Below are 18,762 nucleotides of genomic sequence, written 5' to 3'. Positions count from 1 at the left end.
ATACATCACATATAAATCATTCATCACATCATTTTGGCCATATCACATCACACGACATATGCTGCAAGAACAGGTTAGACGTCCTTGAATTGTTGTTGCAAGTTTTTACGTGGCTGCTATAGGTTTCTAGCAAGAACGTTTCTTACCTACGCCAAAACCACAACATGATATGCCAATTGCTATTTACCCTTCATAAGGACCCTTTTAATCGAATCCGATCCGACTAAACTGGGAGAGACAGACACCCGCTAGCCACCTTATGCAACTAGTGCATGTCAGACGGTGGAACCTGTCTCACGTAAGCGTACGTGTAAGGTCGGTCCGGGCCGCTTCATCCCACGATGCCGCTGAATCAAGATAAGACTAGTAGTGGCAAGTAAATTGACAAAATCGACACCCACAACAACTTGTGTTCTACTCGTGCATAGAAACTACGCATAGACCTAGCTCTGATACCACTGTTTGGGGATCGTTGCAAAAATTAAAAAAATTCTACGCATCACCAAGATCAATCTATGGAGAAACTAGCAATGAGAGAGAGGGGAGCGCATCTTCATACCCTTGAAGATCGTGACATGGAAGCGTTACAAGAACGCGGATGAAGGAGTCGTACTCATAGCGATTCAGATCGTGGTGGATTCTGATCTAAGCGCCGAACAACGACACCTCCGCATTCAACACACGTGCAACCCGGTGATGTCTCCCGCGCCTTGATCCAGTAAGGAGGATGGAGAGGTTGAGGAAGATAGCTCCATCAGCAGCACGATGGCATGATGGTGGTGGAGCAGGGCTTCTCCGGCAGGGCTTCGCCAAGCTCAAACGGAGCAGGAGAGGAGTTGTAGAGGGGGAGGGTTGCACCTTGGATGTGGTGCGGCTGCCCTCCCTCCTCCCCTCTATTTATAGGGTGAAGGGGGAAGGGGGCGGCCCCTCTAGATGAGATCTAGAGGGGGGGCAGCGGCCAAGGGGAGGGGGCTTGCCCCCCAAGCCAAGGAGGGCGCCCCCTTTAGGGTTCCCCCCTAACCCTAGGCGCATGGGCCCTAGGGGGGATGGCGCCCAGCCCACTTGGGGCTGGTTCCCTTCCACATACAGCCCATAAGGGCCCTCCGAGGCAGGTGGACCCTCCCGGTGGACCCCTGGAACCCCTTCGGTGGTCCTGGTACAATACCGAAAAACCCCCGAATACTTCCGGTGACCGTATGATGACTTCCCATATATAAATCTTCACCTCCGGACTATTCCGAAACTCCTCATGATGTCCGGGATCTCATCCGGGACTCCGAACAACATTCGGGAACCACGTACAAACCTTCCCTATAACCCTAGCGTCATCGAACCTTAAGTGTGTAGACCCTACAGGTTCGGGAATCATGCAGACATGACTGAGACAGCTCTTCGGCCAATAACCAACAGTAGGATCTGGATTCCATGTTGGCTCCCACATGTTCCATGATGATCTCATCGGATGAACCACGATGTCGAGGATTCAAGAAATCCCGTATACAATTCCCTTTGTCAATCGGTACGTTACGTGCCCGAGATTCGATCGTCGGTATCCCAATACCTCGTTCAATCTCGTTACGGGCAAGTCACTTTACTCGTTCTGTAATGCATGATCCCATGACCAACTACTTAGTCACATTGAGCTCATTATGATGATGCATTACCGAGTGGGCCCAGAGATACCTCTCCGTCATACGGAGTGACAAATCCCAGTCTCGATTCGTGCCAACCCAACAGACACTTTTGGAGATACCTGTAGTGTACCTTTATAGCCACCCAGTTACGTTGTGACGTTTGGTACACCCAAAGCATTCCTACGATATCCTGGAGTTTCACAATCTCATGGTCCAAGGAAATGATACTTGACATTAGAAAAGCTTTTAGCAAATGAACTACACGATCTTGTGCTATGCTTAGGATTGGGTCTTGTCCATCACATCATTCTCCTAATGATGTTATCCTGTTATCAATGACATCCAATGTCCATAATCAGGAAACCATGACCATCTGCTGATCAACGAGCTAGTCAACTAGAGGCTCACTAGGGACATGTTATGGTCTATGTATTCACACATGTATTACGGTTTTCGGTCAATACAATTATAGCATGAACAATAGACAATTATCATGAACAAGGAAATATAATAATAACCATTTTATTATTGCCTCTAGGGCATATTTCCAACAACACTCCCCCTATGTCCATGCCTACACCTAGACAAGTTAGCATGATGAGTATGGTGGGGTGTGAAAGGGTTCAAACCACATTGCTCGAATCAATGATATTTAGCTCATGCCTTAACTCGCGAAATCTTGCTTCATCCAAGGGCTTCTTGAAAATATCTGCAAGGTTATCATGAGTATTGACATACTTGTGCTTGATCTCCCCTCGCCTAATGTGATCCTGGATGAACTGATACCGAATCTCAATATGCTTTGTCTTGAAGTGTTGCATCGGGTTGAGAGAGATCTTGATGAAACTTTCATTGTCACACCAAAGAGGCACTTCGTCACAAGTGACACCGTAATCCTTCAAAGTTTGCCTCATCCATAGAAGTTGAGCACAACAACTACCGGCATCGACATACTCCGCTTCGGTGGACAAGAGAGATACACAACTTTGCTTCTTAGAAGACCAACTCACTAGAGAGCAACCAAGCAATTGGCACCCTCCGGAGGTGGACTTCCTATCCACTTTGTCTCCCGCCTAATCTGATTTTGTATAGCCCAAAAGATCAAAGTAGGCTCCTCTTGGGTACCATAAGCCAAAGTTTGGGGTATGTACCAAATATTGAAAGATTCACTTGACTGCCACAAAGTGGCTTTCCTTAGGCGCGGCTTGAAACCCTGCACAAATTCCCACACTCAACATGATATCCGGTCTAGATGCACAAAGGTAAAGCAAGGATCCAATCCTGGAGTGATATACCTTTTGATCCACCGCTTTACCATTGGGATCAATGTCAAGTTGGCATTTGACGGGCATTGGAGTGGAGACCGGCTTGACATCACTTAGCTTGAATCTCTTGAGTCTTGAGTGTATTTGGATTCATTGATGAAGGTTCCTTCTCTTCTTTGCTTATTTCGAACCCGAGAAAGAACTTCAACTCTCCCATCATAGACATCTTGAACTTTGAGGTCATGAGAGCGGCAAATTCTTCATTGAAAGCTTTGTTAGGGGAACCAGAGATAATATCATCAACATATAGTTAGCATACAAACAACTCCCCTTTGACCTTCTTAGTAAAAAGAGTGGGGTCGATTTTCTCGATTTCGAATCCACGATCTTGAACTACTCAGTAAGATGCTCATACCACACATGTGGGGCTTGTTTAAGGCCATAGAGCGCCTTGTTGAGTTGGTACACATGATCAGGGAAATAAGGATCCTCGAACCCCGGGGGTTATTTGACATACACCAACTCATGGGACCATTAAGAAAAGCACTCTTCACATCCATTTGTTGCAACTTGAAATTATGATGAAAAGCATAAGCAATCAACAAAAGAATAGATTCAAGGCGAGCGACGGGAGCAAAGGTTTCACCATAGTTGATACCCTCGACTTGGGAGTAGCCTTGTGCCACCAAACGAGCCTTGTTGCGAACAATGATCCCATGAGCATCTTGCTTGTTCTTGAGTATCCACTTGGTCCCAATGACATTATGATTCCCGGTTGGCCTTGGCACTAGTTTCCACACTTGGTTGTGCTCGAAGTTGTTGAGTTCTTCGTGCATGGCATTGAGCCAATCCGGATCCTCAAGCGCCTCATAAACCTTTTGGGATTCGACACAAGAAACAAACGCGTGATGTTCACAATAGTTTGCTAATGTCTACGAGTGCTTACCCCCTTTCTTAGACTTCCAACCACGTTCTCCATCAGATGAGCTTTGGTGGTGAGCTTGGAAGAGACCTTCGCGGCACGACACTCTAATTCCTCCTCGGATGTGAAAAGAGGAGGGGTTACTTGATCATCTTGAGTGTCGTCTTGAGCTTGTTCTTGATCTTGAGCTTACTCTTGATCTTGAACCTGTTCGAAAGGGAGAACTTGATCTTGGGCATCGCTTGGTGGTTCACCACCATATGGAGGTTGATCTTGCCCTTGATCTTGTTCATGAGGTTGAGGGCCTGCACTTTGTTCTTCAGAAGCGTGTGGGTCTTGGGTTGGTGATGGCTCCACTTGAGTGGAGCATTGGCCTTCTCCTTCGGCCACAAGGGGTTCCTCAATGGGTAGGATATGACCAACACCCATTCTTCTTATGGCTTGGGGAGGAATTTCATCACCTACATCACAAGTACCACTTTGCTCCACTTGGAAGCTGTTATTCTCGTCAAACTCCACGTTACACGTCTCCTCAATGAGTCCCGTGGACTTGTTGAGGACATGGTAAGCATGAGAGTTTGTAGCATAACCAACAAATATGCCCTCATGAGCTATAGCCTCAAATTTAGACAAACGAACACCTTTCTTGAGAATGAAACACTTACACTCGAACACCTGGAAGTACTTGAGGTTGGGCTTGTTACCGGTGAGTATTTCATACGGAGTCTTGTTCAAGCCTTTGTGGAGATAGAGCCGATTGGATGCATGACATGTTGTGTTGATGGCTTCGGCCCAAAGGTTGTAAGGAGACTTGGACTCCGCCATCATGGTCCTTGTCGCATCCATCAACATCCGGTTCTTCCTCTCCGCAACACCATTTTGTTGAGGGGTGTATGGTGCAGAATATTGATGTTTAATCCCCCCATCACTAATAAACTCATCCAAGGTGTAGTTCTTGAACTCGGTGCGGTTGTCACTCCTTATTGTCAAGATATTTCCATCATGTTGACGTTGAGCTTCATTTGCAAAGTCGATGACAGTTTGTTGAGTCTCACTCTTCCTCTTAAAGAAATATACCCAAGTGTATCTTGAATAATCATCCACAATCACCAAGCAATACTTTCTACCCCCAAGACTATCAAAAGATGGAGGCCCAAAGAGATCCATGTGAAGGAGCTCCAAGGGTCTCTTCGAGTAGATGATAGTCGTGGGAGGGTGAGCCTTCTCATGTAGCTTTCCTTCGATACAAGAACTGCATGCACGATCTTTGGCAAAACTAACATTTGTTAGTCCACGAACATGGTCCCCCTTGAGAAGACTTTGCAAAGATCTCATATTTACATGGGCTAAACGGTGATGCCAAAGCCATCCCACATCAACTTTAGCCATTAGGCATGTCACGGTCTTAGTGAGTCGCTCCAAAAAGTTAATTACATAAAGGCCGTTCTCGACATGCCCAACAAGGGCTACTTTAAAAGTCATGCTCCACAAGAGGGCCATGGTATCAATATCAAAGAAAGTGGCAAAACACATGAGTGCAAGTTGACGAACGGAAAGTAAATTGTATGGAAGGGACTCAACAAGCATGACTTTCTCGGTCGTGAGATCATGAGAAATGACAACCTTGCCAAGACCCAATACCTTGGAGGACGAGGCATCACCCCACTCAACATTGGTGGGCATAGATGGAATCTTTTGCACGTCCACCACCAAGTCCTTTCTTCCGGTCATATGATTTGTGGCTCCACTATCGAGCAACCATGATCCCCCACCGGAAGCAAACACCTACAAGAGATCAATACTTGGTTTTAGGTACCCATTTTGTAATGGGTCCTTTGATGTTAGTAACAAGGGTCTTAAGAACCCAAATAGACCATTCAATGTACTCATAAGGAGAACCAAAAATTTTAGCATAAACATGCCCATCACTAGCACATCACAACACATAAGAAGGGTTAAAGTCGTCGGCATTGTTGGAAGGGGTGGCATTGCCCTTTTTGACATCATCACCCTTCACATTGTTCTTCTTCTCCATAGGAGCACCCACTCCCTCCTTCAGAAAGGTTTGCTTGAGAGGGAGAGGTCGTTTGGTCTTGTCATTCTTCTTCTTGTTCTTAGACTTGGGTGCGAACCCAACTCCCTCCTTGGCCACAACTTCCTTTTGATTGCTCAAAAGGTCATTAAGGTTCTTCTCACCTTGTATGCATGTCACAAGGCCTTTCTCAAGTTGCTCTTTCAACTTGGCATTCTCCTCCACAAGATGCACATGCTAACAACACGGGTTAGTAGCATTTCCATTATCAATTAATACCATGTGAGGAAAGGTGGCTTTTTCCTTGGTTAGCTTCACTTGGAGTTGATCATGAGACTCCTTGAGTTTAGCATGAGCACCCTTCAAGACTTTGTGGGCCTTGTCGAGTACGTCAAACTCCTTCTCGAGTCTTGCATGGTCAATGATGACCCACAAGTGTAGGGGATCTATCGTAGTCCTTTTGATAAGTAAGAGTGTCGAACCCAACGAGGAGCAGAAGGAAATGATAAGCGGATTTCAGTAAGGTTTTCTGCAAGCACTGAAATATAGGTGATAGATAGTTTTGTGATAAGATAAATAGTAACGAGTAACAAGTTAGCAAAGTAAATAAAGTGCAGCAAGGTGGCCCAATCCTTTATGTAGCAAAGGATAAGCCTGGACAACTTCTAATAATGATAAAGGAGCTACCGAGGACACATGGGAATTATCGTCAAGCTAGTTTTCATCACGCTCATATGATTCGCGTTCGGTACTTTGATAATTTGATATGTGGGTGGACCGGTGCTTGGGTACTAACCTTACTTGGACAAGCATCCCACTTATGATTAACCCCTATTGCAAGCATCCACAACTACAACAAAAGTATTAAGGTAAACCTAACCATAGCATGAAACATGTGGATCCAAATCAGCCCCTAACGAAGCAACGCATAAACTAGGGTTTAAGCTTCTGTCACTCTAGCAACCCATCATCTACTTGTTACTTCCCTATGCCCTCCTCCAGGCCCAATAATGGTGAAGTGTCATGTAGTCGACGTTCACATGACACCACTAGAGGAGAAGACAACATACATCTCATCAAAATATCGAACGAATACCAAATTCACATGACTACTAATAGCAAGACTTCACCCATGTCCTCAGGAACAAACGTTACTACTCACAAAGCATATTCATGTTCATAATCAGAGGTGTAATAATATGCATTAAGGATCTGAACATATGATCTTCCACCAAGTAAACCAATAAGTATCAACTACAAGGAGTAATCAACACTACTAGCAACCCACAGGTACCAATTTGTGGTTTTGGATACAAAATTGGATACAACAGATGAACTAGGGTTTGAGAGGAGATGGTGCTGGTGAAGATGTTGATGGAGATTGACCCCCTCTCGATAAGAGGATCGTTGGTGATGATATTGGTGATGATTTCCCCCTCCTGGAGGGAAGTGACCCCGGCAGAACAGCTCCACTAGAGCCCTAGATTGGTTCCGCCAAGGTTCCGCCTCATGGTGGCGGAGTTTCGTCCCGTAAGCTTGCCCACGCTTTTTCCGGGGTAAAAGCGATGATATAGCAGAAGATGCACACCGGAGGCCCGCCAGGGGGGCCATGAGATAGGGGGCGCGCCCTATAGGGGGGCTGTCTCCTGGACAGGGTGTGGGCCCCCTGGTGTATTTATTTCGCTCAGAAATTCTTATTAATTCCAAAAGGTTGTTTCGTGGAGTTTCAGGACTTTTGGGGTTGTGTAGAATAGGTTTCCAATGTTTGCTCCTTTTCCAGCCAGAATTCCAGCTGCCGGCATTCCCCCTCTTCATGGTAAACCTTGTAAAATAAGAGAGAATGGCCATAAGTATTGAGATGTAATGTGTAATAACAGCCCATAATGCAATAAATATTGATATAAAAGCATGATGCAAAATGGACGTATCAGTCAACCCCAAGTTTGGCCTTCTCGAAATTTAGCTTATGAGATACAACAAGAGCATGATCAAGATCTTTCTTTAATTTCGCATGGTCATCGTTGTGTGACTCCGCAAGAGCCAAACGATGCCCACTCTCTTCCTCAAGAGCATTAGAGAGATCTGATATCTCATCGGCATAGTCACGACTATGACCTTCCATCTTAGAGATGGTTTTTCATGAGCCTCGATCATGTCATTGGCTTCACCAAGTTGTTCCAAGAGAGCAACAAAGTGCTTCTTGGATTTTCCCTTGAGCTTACTCATAAAAGACTCAAATTCATTCACTTTCTCATTAGACCCCTCACTTTCATCAATGCAATCCGTCAAGGAGGGATTATTAATGATGGTGGTTTTGATGTTGGGGGTTACCTTGTTAGTGGCTTTAGCCATGAGGCACTTGGTGGTGATGTTCTCGTTGGGTAAGTCAAAGAGAGACATGCGTGGAGTTGTGGCAATGGCAACAGAGGCCATGGCCATGGCTTCACCATCTTCATCATCATCATCATCCTCATGGTATTCTTCTTGAACCACCAACCCTCGAGTAGGAGTCTTTTTGGTGAAGTTGTTCTTGTTGGGGAAGGACTTGGCTTTGTCTTTTCGGATGAGCTTGCCACCATTGTCTTCCTGCTTCTCGTATGGGCAATCCACAACAAAGTGGCTCACATTGCCACAATTGTAACATGTTCTCACACGTTGCTTGCCCTTGAAGCCACTTGAGTTGTTCTTGTTGAAGTTGGGCCTTGTGTTCTTCTTGCTCCAAGCAAGAGCCATGTGCTCATGATAATCATATTTTGTATCTTCGGGGTTGCTCTCCTCATCTTCCTCTTCTTCCTCTTCTTCCACACTAACCTTGGCCTTCAAGGCAAGGTTGGGCTTCTTTGCTCTTTGAGAATGCAACACCGCGTTGGCGGTGGTCTTGTCCAAGATCCTCATTGCCACAAACTCATCCAACACTTCATTTGAGGACAAGGTGTGGAAGTCCGGTCTTTGACGGATGACGGAGGACATGGCCTTGTGGTAGGGCATCATGGCCTTGACGAACTTGCGCTTGATCCAATTGTCATTCATATCCTTACTCCCATGATCTCGGAGTGAGACCGCGAGAGTGGTCAATCTCCGGTAAAGCACACGAGGTTCTTCATCTTCATTCATTGCAAACTCATCGGCTTCATCTTGCACCACTTCATAGTTGGAGCGTTGAATGCTAGCGCTTCCCTTGTAGAGGGAAACAACATGGTGTCATGCTTCCTTGGCCATGGTGAATGGTCGGAGATGTGCAATGTCTTTGGGTGGAATTGCATCTTGAAGGATGAAGAGAGCATTCTCGTTGAATTGATTATCCGCGACTTCTCTTGGGGTGAAGTTGCTTGGGTCATGCGGATAGAAACCTTCTTCAATAATTCTCCAAATATTAGTGTTAACATGTTTTAAATAACGCTTAAAGCGATAGACCCAAGCATCAAAATCTTCATTTTTCACAATCTTAGGAGGAGGGCCGGCATGATTTAAATGAGTAGAGGGAATCGGTCCTCCATAAGTAAGTGGAGGTTCCACATGGGCAAAGATGCCGTTGCCATTTCTACCACTAGTAGAAGGACCCTTTTCACTAGTAGCTTCCCCCTTGTCGGAGTTAGCATCCGTCACCTTGTTAGTGGGATCACCCACTTTCACCAGCGAGATAGATAGTTTAAGTCCTTCTAAGAATTTATTAAACATGCTTTTAACCTCAGTCGTCATGGAGGTTTTCAATGTGTCCAAAGCCACATTGAATTCTTCACGAGAGACCGCGGTTCCCCCATAGGCCATAGACGAGACCGGATTCACACTTGAGTGCTCCTCCTCCCATCTACGGTGTCAACCATACTCTTTGGACGGCAAAGTCCTTAATAAAAAGATGAGGCTCTGATACCAATTTAAAGTATCGATATAGTTAACTAGAGGGGGTGAATAGGCAACTAACAATTTTTAGCTTTTCTTTACCAATTTTAACTTTGCATCAAAGTAGGTTGTCTAGATATGCAACTAGGTGAGCAACCTATATGATGCAACAACAATAAGCACACAAGCAAACAAGGATACAACACAATATAGCTTGCACAAGTAAAGGTGAGAGATAACCAAAAGGGGAACCGATGGAGACGAGGATGTGTTACCGAAGTTCCTTCCTTTTGAGGGGAAGTACGTCTCCGTTAGAGCGGTGTGGAGGCACAATGCTCCCCAAGAAGCCACTAGGGCCACCGTATTCTCCTCACGCCCTCACACAATGCGAGATGCCGTGATTCCACTACTGGTGCCCTTGAAGGCGACGACCGAACCTTTACAAACAAGGTTGGGGCAATCTCCACAACTTAATAGGAGGCTCCCAACGACACCACGAAGCTTCACCACAAATGGACTATGGCTCCGCGGTGACCTCAACCGTCTAGGGTGCTCAAACACCCAAGAGTAACAAGATCCGCAAGGGATTAGTGGGGGGAATCAAATTTCTCTTGGTGGAAGTGTAGATCGGGGCCTTCTCAACCAATCCCGAGCAAATCAACAAGTTTGATTGGCTAGGGAGAGAGATCGGGCGAAAATGGAGCTTGGAGCAAAAATGGAGTTTAGGGATAGAAGAGGTGACTCTTCTTGGAGAAGAAGAGCCCTTTATATAGTGGGGGAACAATTCCAACCGTTACCCACCACTCATCACGCGACCCGCGGTACTACCGCACCAAAGGAGCGGTACTACCGCAAGGGCCTGCGGTACTACCAGGAGGATCGCAGTACTACCGTGGGTGCGGTAGGGCCTAGACCTGACCAGATGAGCACCACCGGGGTGCGGTAGAACCACCGGCGCGGTACTACCGCAAGGCAGGCACCATCCAGGCACGGTAGGCACGGATATAAAAAAATACATCTGTGTCTACATCCGCTGAGATTTTATCTATGCAAAAGTCTGACACAGTACTACCGCACGCCAGGTGCGGTACTACCGTGTAGGGTGCGGATGTAAAAATTACATCCGCCCCTACCTCCGCTCATGCTGCTATGCCTGGCCAGGCAGTAGGGTACTATCGCGCCCGAGCACGGTACTATCGCGTAGGGCACGGATGTAAAAAATTACATCCGCCCCTACTACTGCTTGTGCAGCAGCGCCAGGTCAGAGCTCACCGTACTACCGCTCAGATGGAACGGTACTACTGTGGGCGCCCATGGTACTACCGTGCCGGAGCCCGGTACTACCACTGGTGCCTGCGGTAGTACCGCTCTGGGGAGCAGTACTACCGCCAGCCTATGAACAGCAACACTCGAAGTCCTTCATTTTGCAGAGACTCGATGAGACGGGGGAAACTCCAAAGAGCCAAAGGAAAGGTGGTGCTAAAAGAACGTGTACATGATATTCCACCCAAACCATTCCAGCACGGACCCCCTCTTAATAGCACAGCTCTCCTACGACTCAAATCCACCGAAAAGAAACATAGAGAAGCGCCGTCTTCTGTAATCTTCGAGGGGTATCAAATCATCTTGCGTTCAGTCATGATATATCTAAAAAGCTCCATGCACACGATTAGTCCGCAAAAGCATTGTCATCAATCACCAAAACAACTAAGGGATAAATATGCCCTTACACCTGTTCATTCATCAACCTCTTTATACGATTTCTCTTCTTCCTGGCCAAGGCGTACTGTTGAAAATATTGAGTATTTTTGTCACTGAATTTCAGCTAGTCCAAGCCGCATATTTGACCCCAGTGTATCTCCTCTAACTAAAGTGATTTTTCAGTTTCCTCCGTGAGCTCTCTTTGCCGGGTAACATTCTCCGGGGACAACACACCCCTAGAAAACTGTTCTAGTTCCTTCTGTGCTTTCTTCGAGTTCTTTGAGCTTTTCTTCATTACAGTTCTATCCCATCTATGGGAATTCTCATGCACATGCGATAGCCGAGCTGCAAGGTTACCTCCTAGCACATCAGAGTCTGAAGAAACCCATGCTTCCTGCACCACATCCCGAAATTTTGCCTCTCATAACCATCGAGCTTCAAACCGCAATACAGCAGGCCCCTTATTTTCCTTGATTTCCTCTTCAACCAGATTCATAAGCAATGGTCTGTGGTCTGACTTATAGTATTCCAAGTGCTCTAGAGTAGCATTTGGAAATTTCAAACTCCATGCCTCGGTATTTAGGGCTCGGTATAGTCGCTCTCTCATAAGGCCTCTATGCCATGTAAATTTATCGCCCACATAGACATGATCAACCAACTGACAGTCCTCCGAAGCATCCCTAAAAGTTTGCATAAAATGAATTGGCCGGTCGTTCCCACCCTCCTTTTTAAAAGAGTACAGAATCTCATTTAAATCTCCCATAACCAGCCATGGAACATCACATACCTCCTTTAATTCTCTCAATCTTTTCCATGTCAAGTGCTTTTATATCCACTTAGATTCCCCATACAAACCAATTAATCTCCAGAAATTATCTTGACCACTGCCCACAAACACATCAATAAAATTATCATTTTTATCTCGCAATGTGAGTGGCACTTCCTTCTTCCAGTACAGAATCAGTCCTCCACTTTTCCCATCGCTACAAACTACAATCTTGTGGTCCACCTTAAGACGTCTCCGGAAACACTCAGCCGGAAATTCATCAAGATGGGTCTCCATGAGAAACATTAAATCCGGACTCCTACGCTTCTGAACAGCCAAAAGCGCTTGTAATTACCGCAGCTTGCTGCAAACCACGGCAATTCCAACTTAATATTTTTATTGCGCCCGCTCCTCCTCCAAGAAGCCGCCCCCTTCCAGAACAAGTCAATTTAGCAGACGAACAAGCCTACCATAATCAGAAAGATATGGAGGGATGGAAAACCCATCACAACACCTTGCAAGGCAATAGAGTTGCGTTGGGATAGACTACCGGCTTCGCGAGATGTGCGCCAGGATAGACAATCGGACCGCATATATATATATGTATGTATTATTTCTAATAAGTCATTAGCTCACTCCATTGTTCTGAGGAACGGAGTTTTAGTCATCTTGCCCATGAGGCATGGTTCGCAAGTATCAAATGATTCATAATGACCTAAACGACAGTGTAGTAAGTATGTTGCACTATGATTATCAACTTTGTATCTTTTGGCATCAATATTATGAATATGTGTATCACTACGATTGAGATTCAATAAACCATTTACATTGGGTGTATGACCATAGAAGGTTTTATTCATGTAAACAGAATAACAATTATTTTCTAACTTAAATGAATAACTGTATTTCAATAAACATGATCAAATCATATTCATGCTCAACGCAAACACGAAATAACATTTATTTAGGTTCAACACTAATCCTGAATGTAGAGGGAGTGTGCGATCGATGGTGATCGTATCAACTTTGGAATCATTTCCAACACACATCGTCACCTCACCCTTAACTAGTCTCTGTTTATTCTGCAACTCGTGTTTCGAGTTACTAATCTTTGCAACTGAACCAGTATCAAATACCCAGGGGCTACTACGACTACTAGTAAGGTACACATCAATAACATGTATATCAAATATACCTCTGTTCACTTTGCCATCCTTCTTATCTGCCAAGTATTTGGGGAAGTTCCGCTTCTGGTGACCATTCCCTTTGAAGTAGAAGCACTCAGTTTCAGGCTTATGTCCATCTTTGGGCTTCTTCACGGGAGTGGCGACTTGCTTTCCATTCTTCTTGAAGTTTCCTTTCTTTCCCTTGCCCTTTTTCTTGAAACTAGTGGTCTTGTTAACCGTCAACACTTGATGCCCTTTCTTGAATTCTACCTTCGTTGATTTCAGCATCCCTTGCATATTATAGTATCTTGGTGATAGTGACTAGAGAACTATGTCACTCACTATCTTATCTAGAAGATTAACTCCCACTTTATTAAAGCAAATGTAGTACCCAGACATTCTGAGCACATGCTCACTGGCTGAGCTATTCTCCTCCATCTTGTAGGCAAAGTACTTGTCAGAGGTCTCATACCTCTCGACATGGGCATGAAGGAAATATGCCCTAGAGGCAATAATAAAGTTATTATTTATTTCCTTATTTCATGATAAATGTTTATTATTCATGCTAGAATTGTATTAATCGGAAACTTAGTACATGTGTGAATGCATAGACAAAACATATTGTCCCTAGTATGCCCCTACCATTTACATGTGTTCTCATTTGATGAATGGGATCACATCATTAGGAGAATGATGTGATGGACATGACCCATCCCTTAGCTTAGCATTATGATCGTTACAGTTTCATTGCTACTGCTTTCTTCATGACTTATACATGAGATTGTGCAACTCCCGAATACCGGAGGAACACTTTGTGTGCTACCAAATGTCACAACGTAAAGGGGTGATTATAAAGGTGCTCTATAGGTGTCTCTGAAGGTGTTTGTTGGGTTGGCATAGATCAAGATTAGAATTTTTCACTCCGTGTTTCGGAGAGGTATCTCTGGGCCCTCTCGGTAATGCTCATCACTATAAGCCTTGCAAGCATTGTAACTAATGAGTTAGTTGCGGGATGAAGTATTACGGAACGATTAAAGAGACTTGCCGGTAACGAGATTGAACTAGGTATGATGATACCGACGATCGAATCTCGGGCAAGGAACATACCGATGACAATGGGAACAATGTATGTTGTTATGCGGTTTGACCGATAAAGATCTTCGTAGAATATGTAGGAACCAATATGAGCATCTAGGTTCCGCTATTGGTTATTGATCGGAGATGAATCTCGGTCATGTCTACATAGTTCTCAAACCCGTAGGGTCCGCACGCTTAACGTTCGATGACGATATGTATTATGAGTTATGTGTTTTTGATGACCTAAGTTTTTTCGGAGCCCCGGATAAGATCACGGACACGACAAGGAGTCTCGAAATGGTCGAGACATAAGTATTTATATAATGGATGGCTATATTTGGACACCGGAAGTGTTCCGGAGAAGTTTCAGATAAAACCGGAGTGCCGGAGGGTTATCGGAACCCCCGGGGGAACTGATGGGCCTCGATGGGCCTTAGTGGAGAGAGGGGCGGCCAGGGCAGGTTGCGCGCCACCTCCCCATTGGGTCCAAATTGTACTAGGAGGGGGCGGCGCGCCCCTTTCCTTCTCCCTCTCCCTCTCCTTCATTCCCCCTCTCCCCCTCTTGGTGGAAACCTACTAGGACTTGGAGTCCTAGTAGGATTCCCCTCTTGGGAGCGTGCCTAGGAGGGTCGGCCGGCCTCCCCTTGCTCCTTTATATACGGGGGCAGGGGGCATCCTAGAACACACAAGTTTCTCTCCCAATCATGTGCGGTGCCCCCTCCACAGTTACACACCTCGATCATACCATCGTAGTGCTTAAGTGAAGCCCTACGCCGGTAGCATCATCATCACCGTCGCCACACTGTCGTGCTGACAAAACTCACCCTCATCCTCAACTGGATCAAGAGTATGAGGGATGTCATCGAGTTGAACGTGTGCTGAACACGGAGGTGTCGTACGTTTGGTACTTGGATCAGTTGGATCGCGAAGAAGTTCGACTACATCAACCGTGTTATTGAAACGCTTCCGCTTTCAGTCTATGAGGGTACATGGACATAGTCTTCCCTCTCGTTGCTATGCATTACCTAGATAGATCTTGCGTGATCGTAGGAATTTTTTTGAAATTACCGCGTTCCCCAACAGGGCATGGGTCTGAAATACCAATTTCAGCTCTTGGAACATCTCATATGCTTTGTGGCATTCCAAACGTTTTTGAAGTCTCGGTTCTAAGCCGTAAAGCATGGCACACTAAACTATTAAGTAGTCATCATATCAAGCTTGCCAAACATTCATAATGACTACAACTACTCCTGCAATAGGTCAGTCACATAGCGGTGCATTAAGGACATAATTCTTTTGTGCAACAATGAGGATAATTCTCAAATCATGGACCCAGCCCGCATTATTGCTACCATCGTCTTTCAACATAGTTTTGTCTAGGAACATATCAAAAATAGGGGAGCTATATTGCGACTATTGATCTACAACATAGATATGCAAAAACTATTAAGACCAAGTTCATGATAAATTAAGTTCAATTAATCAAATTACTAATGAACTCCCACTTAAATTAACATCCTCAAGTTATCTAAGTGATACATGATCCAAATCAACTAACCCATGTATGATCATCATGTGAGATGGGGTAGTCATCAATGGTGAACATCTCTATGTTGATCATATCTACTATATGACTCAGGTTGGACCTTTCGGTCTCCAGTGTTTCGAGACCATATTTGTACATGCTAGGCTTGTCAAGTTTAACCCAAGTATTCTGCATTTGCAAAATTGTCTTACACCCGTTGTATGTGAACGTAGAGTCTATCACACCCATCATCACGAGGTGCTTTGAAACGACGAACTTTGGCAAGAGTGCATACTCGGGGAGAACACTTTTATCTTGAAATTTTGTGAAGGGACAATCTTATAATACTACCGCCATTCTAAGAAAAATAAGATGCATAAATTATAAACATCACATGCGATCAAAATATGTGGCATGATATGGCCATCATCTCATGCTTTTGATCTCCATCTCTAAAGCATCGTCATGATCTCCATTGTCACCGGCTTGACACCTTGATCTCCATCGTTGCGTCGGGGTCGTCTCGCCAACTATTGTTTCTACAACTATTGCTAACGTATAGCGATAAATTAAAGCAATTACATGGCGTTTGCACTTCATACAATAAAGAGACAACCCTAAGGCTCCTGCCGGTTGTCGATATTACAAAACATGATCGTCTCATACATCAACATATATCACATCATGTCTTGACCATATCACATCACAACATGCCCTGGAAAAACAAGTTAGACATCCTCTACTTTGTTGTTGCAAGTTTTACATGGCTGCTACGGGCTTCTAGCAAAAACTGTTCTTACCTACGGCAAAAACCATCATCAAATTTTCCGTTTTAACCTTATTCAAGGACCGGCCGTAGTCAAATTCGATTCAACTAAAGTAGGAGAAACAGACACCCTCCATCCACCTTTATGCAAAACTAGTTGCATGTCAGTCGGTGGAACCGGTCTCATGTGCGTGGACATGTAAGGTTGGTCCGGGCTGCTTCATCCCACAATACCGCCGAATCAAAATAAGAAGTTGGTGGTAAGTAGTATGACTATCACCGCCCATAACTCTTTGTGTTCTACTCATGCATATCATCTACGCATAGACCTGACTCGGATGCCATTGAAGGGAAATGTTGCATTGAAAACAAAAAAAATTCTACGCACATGCAAGACCTATCAAGGAGATGCATAACAATGAAAGGGGAGAGTGTGTCTACATACCCTCCTAGACCGTAAGCGGAAGCATTTAGTAATGCGGTTGATATAGTCGAACTTCTTCGCGATCCAACCGATCGAGTATCAAACGTACGGCACCTCCACCTCAGCACACGTTCAGCTCGGTGATGTCCTCGCCTTCTTGATCCAGCAAGATGGCGAAGTAGTGGATGAGTTCTGGCAGCACGACGGCATGGTGACGGTGATGGTGATGTTATCTCCGCAGGGCTTCGCCTAAGCACTACGAAAATATGACCGAGTGTGTAAACGGTGGAGGGGGCGCCACACACGGCTAAGATATTGTCGTCGTTCTGTGTGGCACCCCCTCCCACATATATATAGGCGGGGAGAGAGGAGAGGCCAAGGAGGCACCCCAAGTAGGCCGAATACTACTTGGAGTCCTTCCCTAGTGGTGCCCCCCTTACCATATTTGCCGGAGGAGGGAGGAAAGAGGGGAGAGGAAAGGAAGGGGGAGGCCGACTCCCCCCCCCCCTTCCTTCTCTTCCCAAGGGCTGCGGCCTAGGAGGGGTGCACAAGCCCCTTGTGGGCTGGTGTATCCCCCCCCCCTTGGCCCATATGGCCCATTAACCTCCCGGGGGTGTTCGGAACCCCTTCAGGTGACCCGATTTCTACCCGGTACATCCCGAAACTCTTTCATTGTCCAAATATCATCGTTCTATATATATCAATCTTTACCTCCGGACCATTCCGGAGCTCCTGGTCATGTCCGTGATCTCATCCGGGACTCCGAACAACATTCGGTCACCAAATCATATAACTCATATAACACTATATCGTCAACGAACGTTAAGCGTGTGGACCCTACGGGTTCGAGAACTATGTAGACAAAACTTGGACACCTCTCTGGTCAATAACCAATATAGGAACCTGGATGCCCATATTGGCTCCTACATATTCTACAGAGATCTTTATCAGTCGAACCTTATGACAACATACGTAATTCCCTTTGTCCATCGGTATGTTACTTGCTCGAGATTCGATCGACAGTATCTTCATACCTAGTTCAATCTCGTTACTGACAAGTCTCTTTACTCGTTCTGTAATACATCATCTCATAACTAACTCCTTAGTCATTTGCTTGCAAGCTTATGATGTGTATTACCGAGTGGCCCAGAGATACCTCTCCGTTACTCGGAGTGACAATCTATGCCAACTCAACAAACACCCTCGGAGATACCTGTAGAGCATATTTATGACCACCTAGTTACGTTGTGACGTTTGATAGCACACAAGATATTCCTCCGGTATCCGGGAGTTGCATAATCTCATAGTCGAAAGAATATGTATGTGACATTAAGAAAGCAATAGCAATAAACTCAACAATCATTATGCTAAGCTAACAGATGGGTCTTGTCCATCAGATCATTCTCCTAATGATGTGATCATGTTTATCAAATGACAACACATTCTATGGTTAGGAAACCTTAACTATCTTTATTTAACGAGCTACTCTAGTAGAGGCTATTTGTTTATGTATTCACACATGTATTTAAGTTTCTGATCAATACATTTCTAGCATGAATAATAAACCTTTATCATGAATAAGGAAATATAAAATAACAACTTTATTATTTCCTCTAGGGCATATTTCCTTCAGTTATTAGTCCA

The sequence above is a fragment of the Triticum dicoccoides genome, chromosome 5B, assembly GCF_002162155.2.
Source record: "Triticum dicoccoides isolate Atlit2015 ecotype Zavitan chromosome 5B, WEW_v2.0, whole genome shotgun sequence".
In the NCBI taxonomy this organism is placed as follows: domain Eukaryota; kingdom Viridiplantae; phylum Streptophyta; class Magnoliopsida; order Poales; family Poaceae; genus Triticum; species Triticum dicoccoides.
The sequence above is the reverse complement of the archived record's forward strand: the minus strand, read 5'-3'. Positions refer to the sequence as shown.